This window comes from Oryzias melastigma, linkage group LG9 (assembly GCF_002922805.2).
Source record: "Oryzias melastigma strain HK-1 linkage group LG9, ASM292280v2, whole genome shotgun sequence".
Lineage (NCBI taxonomy): Eukaryota > Metazoa > Chordata > Actinopteri > Beloniformes > Adrianichthyidae > Oryzias > Oryzias melastigma.
The window spans coordinates 1,484,949-1,496,911 of NC_050520.1; the positions used below are offsets into that span (position 1 = coordinate 1,484,949).

The 11,963-nt window shown below is 38.6% G+C and overlaps 1 long non-coding RNA gene across 1 annotated transcript; it reads right to left on the reverse strand.

Annotated features, from left to right (window-relative positions):
• Nucleotides 1–7,850: 7,850 nt before the first annotated feature.
• Nucleotides 7,851–10,255, reverse strand: LOC112148889. Its single transcript, XR_002919705.2, has 3 exons — nt 10,153–10,255; nt 8,673–8,753; nt 7,851–8,231 (listed from the first exon to the last, which is right to left on the reverse strand). It is a non-coding gene; the product is annotated as an uncharacterized LOC112148889 (long non-coding RNA).
• Between the last annotated feature and the right edge of the window lie 1,708 nt (nt 10,256–11,963).

The window sequence follows — 11,963 nt, forward strand, 5'->3', positions numbered from 1 at the left end:
CCTTATACTCAGGGGGTGATGGGTGGGCATCTACTTGGCTCTTTATTTTCCAAATAGGATGGAACAATTAGACCTGGGGACTTGGTTGTCCTTGCAATGAGTCTCCCTGGCAAGGGGACCTAGTTAAGGGTGTTTCAAATGAAATCCGCCCTCCTTTCTGGGGGAAATTTTGAGTCACCAAATAACCTTTGAGGCATGTTTTAGGACTGTTGATAGGAAGCCGGAGTGTCTGAAGAAAACCAACATATGCACTAGGAGAACATGCAAACTCCACATGGAAAATACCAAACAAGAATTTGAACAAGAGGCTTCTAACAGTGAGGTAGGAGTGCTAACCACTTCACCACAGCCCAGCCCCTCCCACACTGTAGATAAATTATAGTACTTATAATATTTCTGTTTTTAAACACTGGTGGACTCACAGAATTGGCGTTTGAGGTGTGAGACCATCACTTCCTCCCTAAAGCTAGATCCAAACCAAACGTAATGTGGCCAGGGGCGGCATGTCACATGTATTTTAATACAGTGAACTGTATTACAATTAGATAGAGCCAAATAAGAGGAGAGTAAAACTACTCGATTTGTCATCACTGTGACTACAACCTGATTTTTTTCTGCTTTTGTGGGTAATCTCATTTCCAAGGATAACTGTATTACAGTTGGTGTTTTGGAAATTCATATTTCCAACTATTATGTATTAAAAATAAAAAAAAATGTTCTGAAATGGGGGCGTGGTCGTTTCACTATCATGTGGCCATTCCATCAAGACGTCCAAAAATGCTTTAGTAGTCATGTTTTAATATCAGGCTGTCTTGCGAATCTGAAAGAACTGAAGCAGTTTGAGGCAGTCAAAACATCAACAATCACAGAGCAGAAAAACTGGTTTCAAGAGGGCCAAAACCAGCAGGTCACATGACCTCAGGGTTTGGCCTTTTCTTCTAAAACACCTTCTCTTCTTTCTTTAAAGAGTGTCACAACAAACAGGTTCATGTTTTTTTTTTCTGTACAACTTGTACCCTCGGTCACATTGAGCTCTGTTTCCATTACACAAATGCCAAAATGTGCGTAAGAGGTGATTCATGCGTAATTTTTAAATATTAGTTTCAAGCGGTAGTAATTTTAATTTGTGCATGTATACATTTTATCTTGTATTTTTTCCCACTTAGGCACAAAAAATATGAGTTACAAATCAAGAATTATGCAAGTAACAATCAAAAGTTATGCTCAAATCAAGAATTATGCACAGAAAATTCCAAAATTAAATTACACACCCACAAATCGGGGTGAGTCAATCTTCTGTCCATACTCATCTACTTAGAATTTTGAAGACGTTCTAATTATTTCCTATGGGGTATATTTTGTTCAATATTTTTAAAAACTATAAAGTTTATGTGTGAAGACTAAGGCAGAACCCCAGAATGACACAGGCTCAGAGGAAGATGATGGAGAGCTGAGGAGACCCCTGGATCCTCCTGACCAGTGGAGACAGAAAGTTGTAGTTGAAGCTTAAACTGAGAATTATAGGAGGAATACGGGCGAGATCCAAGTTCAGCTTGGAAGGAGATCATGGTCAGAACAGGATTGCAGATGAGGTCCACGCTCAACTTGAGATGATCCAACTTGAGTCCAGACAGAACAGTACATCCAAAAACATGAGAAAGGCAGGACTGGACAAACAAAAACTTAGGGAAAGGAAAAAAGCTTGAACAGGATCTTTACGAGGGGCTGGAGAGAAGGCAAAAGGCTCTTCGCACTCCGGCACCAGTGGCAGACAGAGAGCAGCTTAAGAAAGGGGAGGCACAGGTGGAACTGGTCAGGTAATTAGCAGAGTGCAGACACTAAGGAGGGAAAGGGAGGGGTGAGAAACCGTGAGATTTTTTATACCAAAAATACAAGCAGTAATGTCCCGAACAAGCTGAACGTTTTGATACCAAGATTTTCTACATGCCGGAAAATGAATGGAGAGAATCACTATAGTGATGAAATAAAGGAAAAATTGGAAACTTTCATTTGAATAAGGAAAAATTGGTGAATGATGTTAGAGTCTGTATGGTGGTGGTGGGCAGTCACCTTGGAGCAACAAGGTTTCTGGTTTCAATGCAGACTGGGACTTTTCTCCTTGGTTATTCCCAGAGTTTGCAATTTCAAAATCCCCCAAAACATATTTAACAGATTCATTGTTGAATCTAAAGTGACATTAGTAGGAAGTGAGCGTACTCTGCAATCGACTGGTAACTCATCTGGGGTAGCTGCTCCTCTGCTAGCTTAAGGTCGGGGGTAAAGTAATCAGTTGTGTCACAGTTTACTACTGTTGCCACAACATGTGGCTCCTCGGTTCAGGCCAACACTTCAAAGCTCAGACTCAACACGATACGGTGACATGTCACTCTAAACTTAGAGAATGACTGCTGTCAAAGTGACACAGAACCTCAATGAAACACACATTTCTGCTCTGATACATTTCTAGGAAAATGATGAAAAGGATTAAAAAAATTCAAGTGTGTGTGACTTTCAGAGCAGAGTCTGTGTCCTTAACTGTTTGAGCAGCGATAAGGGAGAGCAAAGAGCCAGCTGAAAGGAATTTATCAGCAGGTCAAAGAGCTTACCAAGAGAACATACCAGAATCGGAGGGGAAAAAAACACATTTTATTTCATAATACTACAGAGCGCTATAATCTTACTGAAACACAAGATAAACGTCCTACTTTTACACAAAAGAGATTAAAAGTGTTTCCTGCCAAGAGGCTTAATGTTTGCATCAGCCGTAGATTACACAAGCCTTTCTGCAAACTTTCACACCATTTTATGTCCTATTTTAGTGTTCATTTCATTGCAACTTGTTATTTTTTAGTCAAATCTCAAAATGTGCAGTGCAGTTTATAAGTTAAATCCTAAAATTAGCTATGATTTTATTTGTTAGGATTGTTTTAGACCTGCTTGCTGCATTTACTGAAGCATTTGTAGTTGGTTTGGTATCCATTGAGTACATGATTTATCTATACTGGCAGATCATTCTATACTTTAGAGCCCAGGACACACAAAGTTTTTGCAAAAGTTAGCATTAAAGTCTACCCCTCCAAGCAATCTTTAATGCTGTAGTCAGACCTGACCATATGGGTGCGAGTACCCATATGGAATATCAAGATCGTAAACCGCTAGCTCGAAAAAGAAAAAAAAAGATGTTAGTGCACATTTTTTTCCCTACAAGCATTTTGCAGGTTAGAAGTCGTAGTGAAGACTTAACATGGTAAATCAAGAAAGGGTGAAGCACGCACGTCGTACGGATTTTTCAATATTTTTTGGGCACTTACGTATCATGTGCTAACCTAGTTCGTGCAGTATTTGCGCACAATCGATAAGGAGCCGATACTTTGACCTTAGTAGCAGCTAGTGTGGCATAATGGCATCATACGACAGCATCACCGATACGTCATAAGTGTCTCCAACTTGTATTAGCCTTATGAATACTTCAAGATATACTCACCACATACAGCCACACTTGTGCCTCGTTTCCACTGAGTGGTCTAGACTGGACTGGACTTTTGAATGTTTCTATTACAAGATGGACTCGTTAACCAGGACCGACTGGTACCATTTCTGGTTTCTCGTTGGTTGTAGGTCCATAGAAAAATGCAATGGATCCGTTAGGGTGGAGCTTCTGTCGTAAACCATTGAAGGTTTTCTGACTACAGCAAACATCCGACCGTTGCTTTTCCAACTCAAGATCCAAACCAGACGTTTTATCCTCTTTTTGGCTTTATTCTTTTTCGCCCCTGCAATTTTCTCGCAAAGATTAATAAATTCTTTACATACAGTATTGCCCCTTATTCGGAGGGGTTGGGGACTGGAGACATGCCGAATCCTCGAGAGACCCCCTCCCCGTTTCCGTGTCACCCGACCCCCACGGGTGAAGAATGTCCGTTACCAATCCATACTCATCAAAAACACTTCAAACACTTATTGAAGAACATTGGAGTATTGCTCAACATGAAGAGTTTTTTTTTCTCTCTAATTCACAACAATAGACTGTTTGGCAGTGTAGAAACCGGCTTTATCTAAAATAAACACCTGCTCTGGATTATAATGATCCTCCGGCTATCTTTTTATTTTTCATCCTTTTCAGAGTCAGTTGATGCAGCTTCTCTTTCGCTGTAGTTGCACCATTTTGACGCACAGCTACGTCATCGGTCTACACCTCGCATGCGTTTTGATGGTCCATGGAAACGCTCACTTGAATTGCCCGGCCAGGAGGGAACTGGTCCAGTCCAGGCCGCTCAGTGGAAACAAGGTGTACAAGCCTAAAGGTAACTGCATAGCTGCCCTTAAGATGTAGCCACTCCTCTCTACAACCCTCCATGGGCCCGGACAACCCAAAAACTTGCAGCACCTGTATGGATCAACCCCCCCTCATGGATGTGTGTGACTGAAGCCTAATTTTTGTGCTTGAGTGTGACTGCTCTCTCCTTTTCCAGAGTTTTACTCCAGTGAATCCTCCGAGACAGTAGGAGGTATTGTGAAGTGTTTTCACTGGTTTACCAACCAACATTTAATGTAAAGAAGGGGGTGGGGGGATCTTTTGCAGAGGTTTATCGTATGGAGAATATTATTGTTTCTAATGTGGTTTCAGTTTTGGTCACCCAAGAAAAAAACAAGTTTACAATAAGAGTCCTAGAAGAGAGCCCTGAGGGACGCCCCAATGGAGAGGCATAGATGACAACATAACTTTTCCTTTTCTTTGTTTATACCAGGAACCTACACTCTTTGGATTGTCATTCCAACTCAGTTTTTTATATATTGTAAAATCTTTTTACCTAAATTAGTTAAATTAAAGATAGATCTTCACGTTGAGTTTTCTGTTATAATCAGTTGTGTTTTAAATGTTAACAGTGATGTCTTTTTTGAGGGAGTTGTGGAAGGTTTGCTTTCATACCTTCATTCTTTAGGATAAAAACTGTCTAGACAGTGATTCGTTTAATGTTTTTTACAGTAAAACACAAACTAGAGATGGAAAGAATTTGGAACATGAACCCCTGGAGTCAAATTCATAGTAAGCGCTTTCGCTTCTGTTCCTTTTTCTAAACCAAATCTTCAGTTCCCTGAAGCAGGACTCTCAAGAGTTCAAACAGGTTCCCGCTCGTGTTTTCCTCCAGCGAGCCTTTACTCCCCCGCTGCCCTGACAGAAGGGCAGAGTGTGGTATTCCAGAAATGTTTTGCAGGCTCGATGCTGCCTCCAGTTCCAGTCCCTCCCACCCTCTTCCCGACTAGGCCCACCCCCCAGGCCACGCCCACATGGTGAAGGACTTTTACATGCAGACAAGCGGGCAGCGCTAACACATAGATAAGAAATACATAACATTTTGTTGTAAGTCAGACTAATTCTCCGTCCCTGCAGGCGCCTTACAGACTGTCTAAACTCAGAGTAGGACCTTGGAGGGGAAGCGTTCATGCAAACAGGAACCTGTGGGTTTCCAGTGAAGTGAACTTTTAGCAGTGTCTGTGTTGGTTTGAACTGTTAAGTCAGCATGAGTAGTAATGCAAACATACGCCAGTATAAGTCTCATCTCCCCCACGCACTCTCAAACACAAACTATCCTTGAAACGCTGGACTTTTCCATCCTGAAAACCATCGATGACCAGCAGCTGGTTATGAAACGCTCTCTTATATATTAGTACTCTGGGAATTACATCGAAATGTTGACACATTTTGTGTTTATTTTTGGTAATTCTGGTATTTTTTGTCTAGAAACACAAATAAATTGCATAACTGAAAAGCCGTAAGCTTTTGGCGTGTTGCCCTAAAGCGGTAACTAAAGGACACTGACAACATGTGTGTTTTTGGGCCCCACACGGGTTATTAAAGCTTAGGCTAAATGTGGGTCTCATGTGAACTCAGCAGCATAGACCCCCCTGTGTGGAGGGAAAATAAAGTAACCCGTTAAAGATATGAATGGGCTCACGCATTCAGCTCACCTAAATTATAGACTGATCCCATTTAGGCCCCGTATAGGTAGTCATCATGTGGGGCCACCAGGAAGCCTGCAGGCAAACCCAAATGAGACGCTTTAAACTACATGAGTGAAGTTCTGGCATGAGAACAAACAAATTATAGCTAGAAAAAGTTACATTTCCTTCAAAGTGTTAACTCATCAACAAATAGTTCATAGATCAACTGCTTCAGAATTTGCTGGAATTACGTTAATTCTGTAAACGGATGAAAAGTTACAGCAGTCAAAAGAATGTTAGCGTTAAGGGTCAAAGTGTGGACGCTGTTACACCTCCCATACTGTAGGTGGCAGAACATTCTTAATTTACTTACTTAAGAAACTAGAGATATCCACTTCTCTTTCTGCTTTTTTTTTTTGGTCTTTCTTTGTTTGTTTTGAACAACGTTGCCCCCAAAGGAGTGTCAGTTGTAACTATGGTAACATGATGGTTCCAGCCCTTTCCTCCACTCTCAAGAGTGCAGTGTGAAAGTAAACCACGTGTCAAAGACAAGGCTCGGGGGCCAGATCCGGCCCTCCAGATTATTTTATTTTATTGTTATTAATGGCTCAATGTTATCTTGCGCTCATTTCTAACTTGTGTAATTTTGACAAAATATATTTTTATGGAGAGTAAAATATTGAAAGTTATTCAAGGTTTAAGTTAATTTATTCTTGAATAATATTCCTGCCTTTTTATTAGTTATAATTATGTTATAAAGTTATGGTTTTAAAGCTTTGAAAATGTTGTTTTATAGTGTTTAATAAATGTTTATCCTGTTCGGCCCGCGACCTAAAGTGTGTTTTGGATTTTGGTCCCTTGTGCGATTGAGTTTGACAGTAAATTAAAGAAATTTGAACTTTTTTTTTTTTTGGCCATATCTAGCTCCATTAAGACTAATCCACATGAGTTTAAACCAATCCAGACCAGAATCTAGATTTAAAAACTGTCTTTAACAAGATCATTTTATGCTGGTCATCCATTGAGTCAAGCCCCTCAAATTAAGTAATAATAATTAAAAAGAAAAAAAAAACAATGTTTTTAAACTGTTCTGATTTAAAATAATAATCTTTCTTAAGATGAAATGATTATAATCTTATGAATGTTACACATTTTTTCCATCAGAATCAAACATTCTAAAAATTGAATGAGCACTGTGGACTCATTACAAAAAATGTGACCTCCCTGCAAATCCTTGCTCTAAAGAATGTACGAGTTGCTTAAATTCTCCTGTTATCTGAATATAACGGCTGACTCACTCAGTGATAATGATAAACCTGCATGTTTAAGGACAGATGGAGCCTTAAAGGAGGTGGTGGTCAACACCTCACGCCCCCTGAGTGAGGTTCATCCAGTCAGAACTATGGGAGCAGAACGGGCTTCAAACACAGCGAGACTGAATCTGAACATCTGGACTCCATCCTATAAAGACAAAATTCCTCAAACATGAAGCAAGGAGTTAGAAAAGGCTGGTCCACGATTCATCTCCAGTCTCTCTTCAGTGATCCCTAATCTACCTTATTTGTATCCAAACAGAACTAAATGAGTTGGGTCTTCCTTCCTGCAGAGTAAAGGACAGTTCAGAGAGTTTAGAGCGTGGCTGTCTGTGCTCCAGGCTGATCTCTAATTGACGGTTTAATGGGACTGACTGCTGGTTAAATTGTAGGTTGTAGCCTCAGAAAAAAATGACAGGACTCTGCCTCAGGAGAATCTCTGGATCCCGTCTGGAAAAATGAGGATTCACTTTGAAAGTGCTGAAGATTTTCACTGTCGAGGAGACATCACAACAAAGCTAAAACAAACCGCTGGTTTGATTTGAATCAAAGTGTCTGATGTAGTGAAAGAAAAGATCAGACCCGAGACGACTTTATGTATCGTTTTACTCATTTATGTAGCATTTATTTAATTGTTTAAGAATAAAATTCATTTTTTTCCATTTTTAAAATTCCAATTACCACTGATACTCTTTTTATTGATCTTAAAGAGACATGAGCTTGTTCCTCCTGCAGCTCCTCTGTTCTGCAGGAACACCAGCAGGTTTTCTTCTACAGGTTCTGGTGGTTTCATGCAGCATCCAGCTTCGTTCAAACAGAAATCTGCTTTATTTTGCCCCCAAAACCCCCTTTCAGCCACTCAGCCACATTCCACAGCAGATAAGGTTTTCTGGCGGGGCCTCCGGGTCACGTGGTGCACAGGATGCTTGGTTTGCTCATGGGACTCTCGTCTGGAGATCATTCTCCTGCTTCTCTCTGGAATGAAAACACTTTATGGAGTTTGGGGTAAAAAGTATAAATATATCAAAATGACGAGTCAGAATAATCCTTCATTAAAAGCAAGAAAGGAATCTTCATCAAAGCCTTTCCAGATGAAAGGGTTTGTTTTGACTTTTTTTTCCAGTCAATCCTGTCCTTTAATGCACAAAATCTATCATATTATATGATGTTGTTTTTTTTTTCAAATATTACAGGCCTATATGATGGAAAGTCTTCTTTTTTTAAGCTTTTAAGTGTCAGTTTATTTTCCTTCACAAACATGCAGGATCTTTTGCATCTTAAATTTAGGATTTATTTAGATCCTAATCCAGCAGAAGATCAGACGATGGATAGAGCAAACGGTTGAAACAAAAAACACATTTCCCTTTGTTCTTCTGGTAATTCAGGTATTTGATCAGACCCAACAGGTGTGCTTACCTGAGGTGTGTTCAGAGCCCTGAAGGAGGGGGAAGTTGCCGGTTTGGCCACCCTTCTTCTGGTTAAAGACTTTGTTTTAGGCTCAAGGGACAAACAACGAAGAAGAGGACGGTTTAAACAAGTAGAACCTGTCACCGCATAAGACCAGTTTCATAGGAAACAGTTGTCTGAGGAATTCCTGTGGAAACCATCACAGGTTTCAAATCACCTGACTTTCAATTTAATGTTTTTGACCAAAAGTCTTCAATTACCTTAATTTCTTCTCCGGATTATTCAGTCGAGTCTTTACTTATGTGAAAGTGATCATCTATTTATGGTTCCCAAGAATGCATCAACTTTCTTTCAGTGCAGTTATTTTGTTTTTGATTTAATAATTGTGGCAAATAAATAAAATAAAATTCACAAGACAACCTGGATCATTTCAAGGAAACAGTTTGTATCATAAGATGAAATTTGGATTTCTACTATGTCCAGAAATGTATAATTTAATGTAACTTCTTTCAGGCTTCACGCTTTGTATCAATATGTTATTATTTTATAAAACCTTTTTTTAAAATCAAATCAGACAGAACCAGACCAAATCAAATCAAATCAAACTCAATTAATTTAAGTTAAATTCAGTTAAATAGAAAAAATCTAATCAAACAAATTAAATCAAGTAAAATCAACCAAGTCACGTCAAATCGAATCAAATTACAATAAGCAGGACCAAACCAACTCACATCACACCAGATCAAACCAAATCAAATCAAATCAGACCAGCCTAAATCAAATCAAATCAAATCAAGCAAGACCAGACTTCAAATCAAATATTTTATTGTCCTGCCAGAAATGTGTCTTTGACTCGTGATTGTTTAACAAATTATAATTGATTGGAATTTCCCTGAGATGTATTTATTTTAGTAAATGATTATCCAGTGAGCTCCATGGCGCCCTCTACAGCCCCGGAGTAAAATAGCAACAGGACAGCAGTAAACCTTGTAACTTTAAATAACTGGAGCATTTTATGTAAAGCATCATTTTATTTTAAAAAAAATATGAAAACATTATTGGTTGTTTTCCTTTAGCTGCCATGATAGAGCCGTTTCACCACAGCGTGGTCATCGTCTCGCCGTCATCCAAGCAACTACTTCAACCCCATGAGAAGCTCCATCAAAAGACTTCTCCAACTGTGAGGAAAAGTAGGCTAGAGACAAACTAAATTCAGGAGCTGGAAGGAAAGAAACACTGACATTTACTTAAAGTGAAACTAACAATAAAAATGAAACAGGGCCGGTGTGTGATCTAAAATTGAACTGCTCAGGAGGTAATTAATCAAGAGGACAGGTGAGTCACCTGATCAAGATCTACCAGAATCAAACGGAACAAGAAGTAAAATGACAAAACAGTCCCACTGAGATCATCTTCTGATCCATTTTCAATGTGTTTCCTGTTGCTGTTTTTAGCAAGAAAAAAAAGCAACAGTTCATCAGAAATTCACCTCTGAGTTGTAGACAGAAGCATTGGTGTGGAGAAAGCCCGCCCCTCCTCCCATCAGTCATCTGTTCACACACTCTCCCGTCGGCTTCACAACAATTTGAAAAAATACAAACATATTTTTGAACTTAATCTTCTTTATTTATACAAAAAAACACAAAAACACGGTAAAAACACCAAAAACACAATTTACATCAGACAGAAACATTAAGAACAGATAACAGAATTCATTCATTTCCTGAGAGTTTCTTTATTTTTTTCCCCACAGAGCTTCAGCCTTTTCGTGGTTTCTCCATGCAACTATTTCTGTCAAAAATTCCACTGCATGAACAAAAATTTAGTTTTTAATGCATCTGTTGAATTCCCCATAAAGTCGGAACAAAGTGTCTGCAAGAAAACTCCTAAAGAGAAACCGTTTTCAGTCCAAAAGTGATGCTTTACTTCTGATCCTGGTGCTCCCCCTGGTGTTCAGGCCTGATTACTGCATCATGAAAGCAGCAGGAAAGTCAAACGCAGCAAACTGAAGTCATAAATGTCATCTTAAATGAAATTAGATGCAGCATCTCTGTAACAAAATGAACCACAGAGTGAAAACTCAGGGAAAGGAGGCGCGTAAGAAAAGGTGCCGCATGATTTCTCAAGAGGAATAGCCAGAAAAACCTGCAGCCAAGTCTGTAATAAGCAATAACTTTGTGCAAATTGGGCGGATTTAGGTTCCCTTAATGGAGTTTCATTTGAATTATTCCAAATGAATGTGGCGGATTAACTGAGAAAAACTCTGAGAAGATAAAAACTAATTCAGGAAGTTTCAAAATGTATTGGCGACTTCAAACAGAAAGTCTTTTTCTCCTCCGTCAGGAGAAAAAAACAATGAAAGGTGACAGAGCTGCACGTCTGCAGAGGCCAAGTTCTGGATTTGAGAAGGAATTCTGGGGGATTAGTCGGAGCGGCGGTTAATTGCTTTAAACCAGAGACGCTGAATTAATCCTTTGATTTCTGAACTTCTATTATGATGAGAATGCAAAACACGAGAAAGGAGGCCAGAAGAAGAAGAGGAAAGAGAGAAGGATGAGGAAAACAACAACAATATCAATGACAAACATCTGAAGCTGAAAGTGAAGCCTGATCTCATCTATAAGAAAGGAATCATTAAAAAATAAGATCTTTTAAAGCTTAATAAGAAGTGAGAAATCAGATAATGTGGTTCATCTCTGCAGCCTCATAAACAGGCAAAATTATCAAAACTGTTCAGGTTTAAAAAATCGAATCCACTCCAATTTTGTCTAAATATTTAATCCATAAAAATATAAAAATAAAATTTACCAGATTTTTTAAGGTTAATGAGGATAAAGAATTTGAGAGTTGGGAGGAAAGGAGCTCCTTTAGAAGAAAAAAAGCTAAAAAAACTATTAGAAAAACTCAGTGAATTTGAAGAACGGAAACAGACAAACACAAAAAGTATAGAATTTCAGCAAATAAATTCATTAAAAAAAAGATATGTTAGAAGGTAAGAAAAAAGTGAAAATGAACAACTCAAATTGAAAAACAGCGTAAGTTGAAGACAGTTGATACCAGCAGGTTCAGTCTGAAAAACCTGAAGAATCCTGAAAGAAATGGAGAAATAAAATGAAGGTTTGAAATCCTGAAGCAGGAAAAGTGGTTTTAGATGTTTACTTTTTATTTTGTTTAAATTTAAAGCTAAATTTATCTAAACAAATAAACATTTTTTTATAAAATGAATAATTTGTTTCTGTTTGTAAATTTTCTTATATTTTTTTTTCATAAATTTTATTTAAAAAATCATAAATCATGAAT